Genomic DNA, 7,058 nt, shown 5'->3' on the forward strand with positions numbered 1-7,058 from the left:
GCAGGAAAGATTACTCCTGGTTCCTTGTGGACAGACTGCACGTTTCCAAAAACTCTTCTATTTGGAAGAAGGAAAGTTGTCCAGGAATACCAAATAGGGCCAGATACTCTTGTCTTCAAGAAACATAATCTGGTGATCCCTTAGGCCAGAGAAGCATGGGATCCGGGTTTAGCATTGACTGGTAAAACTAATCAAGAGGAGACATGCCAAGAACTTTTGCCTGCTCTGACCTCCAATCCCCCCACATCCAATTTCATGTTGCCTAATGTTCCAACTACAAGTGAAAATTCAGACACAGGAAACTTGTGTTTATGCAAAACCAAAAACCAAAAGATCCTTCTTTTACCCTTACACAGTTAATCTGAAAGGTCTCAAGTTTATCACCTAATTCCCAGTTCCAGTTATAAGGTTGGACAAGAACATTGGTTAAGAGGTTATACCCTGGTGGGAATTGACCAGGATTAGGATTTCAGTCAATGCTGTACTTAACTCCTTACTGAACGTTACTTAATGTAGTGAACTCTCCAAGCTATTATTTCCCACTCAAAATGAAGATACTGTGAAACAGTGATCAAGTTAAATAACATGATATATGTTAACTTTGTATACACACATTCTTAAAGATGTATATGGATACATCTTATCCCTATATATATGTATACTTAAGTATACACCTATCCCTAAAGAAAAGAAGCCTAAATATTTTTTACTAAAAGTTTAAGGATTAATTTCATTCTTATTTTTTTTGTTTTCCTTGATAACTGCATAACCACACACAGAAACTGGAAAACAGAAGAGAGACAGGGTCCTTCATCACAGGAGCCTAATTCTGTTAGTATTACTGTGGGGCTGCAGCCCACCAGGCTCCTCTGTCCATGGGATTCTCCAGGCAAGAAGACTGGAGTGGGCTGCCATTTCCTTCTCTAGGTCCTGTGTTCTACGTAAGTGTAATCATCAGCATTATGTTTTTTATTATAAAATTTTTCCTTTTTTAAATTGAAGTTTAGTCAATTTACAAGGTATTAATTTCTGCAGTGAAGCAGAAATTGTATTCTCTTCCATTATTGTTTATCACAGGTTATTGTAACCACCAGCATTATTAACGGCTATCTTATACGCCACTAAGGGAGTCATCTGATATATACATAACCACCCCCTGTGCCCTGCTGTGTGTAGTTGCTCAGTCATGTGTGACTCTATGTGGCCCCATGGACTGTAGCCTGCCAGGCTCCTCTGTTCATGGGCATTCCCCAGGCAAGAATACTGGAGTTGAGTTGCCATGCCCCGCTTCAGGGGATCTTCCCAACTCAAGGATCAAACCCAGATCTCCTGTGCTGCAGGACTATTGTCTAATAAGTTGCCAAAAAGTGGAAAGAAGAGACTATGATTAATATTTTTCTGCAGAACACTTTTCTGATAGTATTTCCATGTTTCTTACATTTATCTTTAAGTTCTCAGGGTACAGCTCAAGAAGAGGGATTACCTCATCAACAAACACAAGCATTTTTAAGGTTTTTGATGGTTGTTGCCAAGCTGTTTCTCAAGCAAATGCTGAAGCAGGGTATGAAAGTATAAGTCAGGCATTGTCTTTCTACCACTGGATTTATGCTAACTTTAATTAAGAAATATGTCCATGTCATAATCAATCAACATCTTTGCCTTAATTATTTACCTGCCTTTGTTTGTCTGTCTTCATTCAAGGTCAGTTAGAGAAAGAAATAGAGAAAATCATTAAGTATTCATTAAGTTAAAGCTCCTTTAACTTAATATATTTTTTTATATTTGAGGGGCTTCTCTGGTAGCTGGTAAAGAATCCACCTGCAATGCAGGAGACGTGGGTTCAATCCCTGGGTTGGGAAGATCCCCTAGAGAAGGAAAAGGCTACCCACTCCAGTATTCTGGCCTGGAGAATTCCAAGGACTGTACGGTCCATGGAGTTGCAAAGAGTCAGACACGTCTGAGCAACTTTCACTTTTCTGGTGGTTCAATTGTAAAGAATCCACGGGTCAATGTAGGAGATACCGGCTCCATCCCTGGTCTGGGAAGATCCCACATACCACAAGCCCCTGTGCCACAGCTATAGAGTCGCCCTACAGCCTGGGAACCTTAACTGAGCTCACATGTCACATCTGCTGAGGCCCGCAAGCTCTACATCCCAGGCTCCACAACAAGAGGAGACACCACGATGAGAAGCCCGAGCACCATGACGGTGAGCCCGCGCTCAACTGCCTGCGCAGCAACAGAGACCCAGCACAGCCTAAAACAAATAAACAGATAAAACTACCTTTAAAACACTCTGAAAAGCCATTAGGATCTAAACCCGAACTCTTAGCTGACATGAAAAATGATGATTTTATCTAGATACTATTTTGTTTCATTTAATACGGCACACACGTGGGTAATGTACCTGTTTTCCCTCTTAAAATGTTTGCCATACCCTAAGTTCCATATCACTGGACCATCTTTTTTTAATGTTTTTAAATTTTTTTTTATTGAAAGATAATTGCTTTACAGAATTTTGTTGTTTTCTTCTATCAAACCTCAACATGAATCAGCCACAGGTGTCCATATATCTCCTCCCATTTGAACCTCGCTCCCGTCTCCCTCCCCACCCCACCCCTCTAGGTTGACACAGAGCCCCTGTTTGAGTTTCCTGGGCCATACGGCAAATTCCTGTTAGCTATCTACTTACATATGGTAATGTAAGTTTCCATGTTACTCTTTTCATACATCTCACCTCTCCTCCCCTCTCCCCATAAGTCTATTCTCTATGTCTGTTTCTCATTGGACCATCTTTAACTTAGATTTTTCTGTGAGACCAGGTACATTGACTACGTGCAATAAAAGTACCCCTAAAGATTTAATTTGGCCCTGAGAGGAAATTCATAATGGTAAATTTAAAGTACCAGAGGGAGCTTACCTTGCTAGTATGGATTTAGAGTTTCAGCCATCATGCTCTATCCGTCCTGTGGTGTGGTGCTTCTATTGGTTATATACTCACTGTGATCTGACTCTAATACCTCTGAGAATATCTCTGAAAGTGCATATTTATTTGTTGCCACATTTGATCAACCAAAATACACATCATGCCCCTATTCCTATCTGGTCATCAGGGATATAATAAGAAATAGAACTTGGCCATGCTCGGGAAGAATCCATCGGCCTAGTTTCAGGATGGTCATGAGCTAAGCTTGAGTTACAATCAGCCTGGGATAGTATCTGTCATGGTACTTAATCAGATGCCACTCTGATTCCTCATCTTTTTTTTTTTTTTTTTTTTTTTTTTTGTGAAAATGCTCTTTATTGGCTCCCAGGGATCAGAAGGGGACACTCAGGGAAGGAGTTGGGGAGCAGGGTGCTGGGCCTGGCTTCCCTGACATGGATGGAGGCCGCACCAGACAGTCACTGAGGCCTGCCTCAGCAGACGGAGTGGAGCAGAGGCCACTATCAGGCAGGCAACCCGGCTCCTGGCAGGTTCTGTGAGTGGCTGCCGCTGGGCACTGCTGGCTGGGCGCTGGGGAAGTGGTGGACCGGCTCCGGCCGCAGGCCTCACTTCCGGGCCTGCTCATAGTTGTTGGTGAACCAGACACAGGTCTCCTTCACGGCCTGCTTGAAGGGCGTGAACTGGAAATCGGGCAGGTAGGCCCGCAGCTTGGCATTACTGGCCGTCTTCTTAAACTGCCCATCTGACTTGGTTGTATCAAAAGTGACCTCCCCGTGGAAGTCCATGGCCTCCACCACGGCCTCAGCTGCCTCCTGGATGGACACCTCATCCTCCTCACCCACAGTGAGTAGATGAACTGCCTCCGGGGCCTCCCTGTGCCCCACACCGTCAAGGCTGAGCCGCTGCTCTTGGCCAGGTGCACCTTGTGGATGAGGCCAGGCAGTACATGGCCGTCCTCGATACTGAAGTTGTCGTGGGGCCCGAAGACATTGGTGGGGATGACAGCGGTGAAGGTGCAGCCATGCTGCTGGAAGTAGGCTCTGTTCTGCACGTCGATCATCCTCTTGGCGTAAGAGTAGCCAAAATTGCTGCTGTGCGGCGGCCCGTTGTGAATCATGGTCTCATCGATGGGGTAGGTGGTCTTGTCTGGGAAGATGCAGGTGGACAGGCAGGAGACCACCTTGTGCACGCCCACCTCGAAGGCCGAGTGTAGCACATTATCATTGATGTGTATGTTTTTCCTCCAGAAGTCCAAATTGTATTTGATATTCCGGAACAGGCCCCCCACCATTGCAGCAAGATGGATGACAAGTGTGGGCTGGACCTGTTCAAACAGCGCTCGGGTCTGTGCAGCATCCGTGAGATCGGCATCCTTGGAGGAGACAAACACCCAGTCCTCTCCGGGCAGCCTGGCTCCATCTTCTACCACCTTCTGGATGGCTCTGCCCACCAGCCCTGAGCCCCCAGTCACTAGGATCCGCCTGGTCCCCCGAGGATCACTCATGGTGGCTACACACAGTGCAGTTGGGCCCCTTCCGTGCTTCTTGGGTTCCCTCCCACGCCCCCAGTTCCCGGCACCCTTCAGGCATATCTGATGGTCAGGGGGCACCCAAGGTCCAGGTCCCGGCTCGCCATGCCTCGCCTTCTTACCTGCTGATTCCTCATCTTTTAAAATGCACTACATTTCTAGCATAAATGGGTCACCCAAGAAAGAAATATGCTTCTTTGCTCATCTTCTCCAGTTAAATCAGACATTATCTTAGAGTTGTTCATAAATTATTCTGACTTCTATCATCAACAAATTTTGAAACTTTCTTGTTCTCACTTAAGACCATGGTGGTCTTTCCCCTTGAGGTATTAGGCATACTTGTTAAATACTAGGCTACTAATGTTCGAGCAACTTAAATGATGAACAGAGTGAAAGCCAAGATTTACATGGGAATAATACTGTTGCAGCCTCCTACCAAGTGGAATTTTTGTGAAAACTGAATGGAAAAAATTATATATATATAAACTGACATAACCCTAGTCCAGAGATAAAATAAACACCTGGTACAATCAGTAACCAGTAGATACTGTCTTCATATCAACATCCAAATAAAAGAACCATGGCAGCCGCTTTGAAAAACAATTTGGCAATTTGCCAAAATGTTAAAACATAAAACTACCCTATCATCCAGGATTCCATTCCCAGGTACCTAATCAAAGGAAATAACACATATACCCACGCAAAGATTTGCACATAAATGTTCATAGTAGCATCATTCATAATAGTGAAAACCCAGGAACAATATAAACATCCATCAATTGGTGAAAGAATAAACAAAATATAGTATATTCATATGATGGAATACTAGTTGAGACTGCTAACAGATGCCACATCACACGTGAACCTCAAAAACACCATGCTAAATGAAAGAAGTTAGCATTTTCAAGGGATCACATACAGTATGATTCCATAAATATGAAATATCCAGAAAAAGCAAGTCAGTTAGTGGTCGCCTGGGGCTGAAGGTTAAGAAAGGGATTAAATATGCAGAAGGGATCAATGTAAATATGCAGAAGGGATCTTAGCTGGGGCATGAAAATGTCCTGAAACTGAGTTATGGTGATATTCACACTACTTGTCCAAAGTGACCAAAAATCATTGACTTGTACACTTGAAATGGGTGAACTGTATGACATGTGAAGCACATCACAATAAAACTCATAACCAAACAAAATATAATACAACCAAGACCAAAGTATACTAATTTTCTGGTTGTCTCCTTTATATACTTAGATAACCTATGTCTTGCTATAATTGTATTTACTCAGTTAAAGGTAAGACTAAAAAAAATCATACTATTTAGTTGATTGCCTCAACATAAACATTACTGGTAATTTAAAGCTTAAGGTGATTTTTAGATTCTGAATGATATACTCATTTGTTGTTTTCAAGATCAAATAAAGCTTTATTCCATACATAAATATAGTAGTAATCATGTAACCTGTAGCACAAACAATCCAGTTCTTCAGATACACACACAAACACACACATATACCACAAATAAAACAGCCATCAGTACTAGCAAAATTGGGCATAATCTTTTCCTGCTCACATAGCATCTCCTCTATGTGATCTTCTTGCAGAATAAAGGAGACAGCCCAAACCAACCACCTCAAATCCCGTGTTTTACAAACTTTGTTCAATAGTTCTCTGGCATCAGTCTTTACTTGTTCCCAAACTGCTCTCATTCTGACCCTCCCACCTCTGAACTCCCAGCTCTGTGACTCTGATCTTGATTCCTCACTCTGTATTTACGACTAGAAACGATTTCTCTCACTTTGGATTGCTTGTCTCCTGCATGTCTCTGGTAGAAACCCTCAGCTAAGGTCACATCACACCCAGTTCTGACCCAGGTGTTCTGACTTTGCCCCCTTTCCTCTTTCACCATCTCTCAGTCCCTTCAAAAAGAAGACCTTATCCTCTCTTCCACAAAGCATTTTATCTGTGCATCGACTATTAAACTTGGGTTCAATCCCTTGGCTGGGAAGATCCCCTGGAGAAGGGAAAGGCTACCCACTCCAGTATTCTGGCCTGGAGAATTCCATGGACGCTATAGTCCATGGGGTCGCAAAGAGTCGGACACAATTGAGCAACTATCACTTTCACTGATAAACTCTATACATCCTACTATATATTAAATATAGTTATTTATATAGCTGTCCTAACCCCAACGGTTTCATCTTTGCTAAATGTCCCCACAATATCCAACACAAAGCTTTGCTCATAAAAAAAAAAAAGAAATATAGTTTCTGTACTGATTGATCAAAATATCTATTAAGGTTATATGAATGAGTTGGCCCTACAATCCTTCATTTCAGTCATCAGTATAGTATGTACCGATGCCTTGCTTATGGCCAGAAAATATGAACTTTCTAATCTTCTTAAAATATTTCAGAAGGTGTGATAAAAGGCTGACTTTGTCCTGAGTTTTAAACAAACCAGAGAAACATTAAAACACTTGAATGGCTTATCAATATGAACCTGTTTATATGCATATATTTTTTAGATCTTGAGTAAACAGATTTGGGGTGGGGGGTTTGCGAAAGGACTGCCTGGTTACTTTAA

General features: G+C 42.5%; 1 pseudogene; it reads right to left on the reverse strand.

Annotated features, from left to right (window-relative positions):
- Positions 1-3,290: 3,290 nt before the first annotated feature.
- On the reverse strand, positions 3,291-4,468 carry LOC136176521 (GDP-L-fucose synthase pseudogene; annotated as a pseudogene).
- Positions 4,469-7,058: the final 2,590 nt, after the last annotated feature.

The sequence above is a fragment of the Muntiacus reevesi genome, chromosome 10 (genome assembly GCF_963930625.1).
Source record: "Muntiacus reevesi chromosome 10, mMunRee1.1, whole genome shotgun sequence".
NCBI classification, from domain to species: domain Eukaryota; kingdom Metazoa; phylum Chordata; class Mammalia; order Artiodactyla; family Cervidae; genus Muntiacus; species Muntiacus reevesi.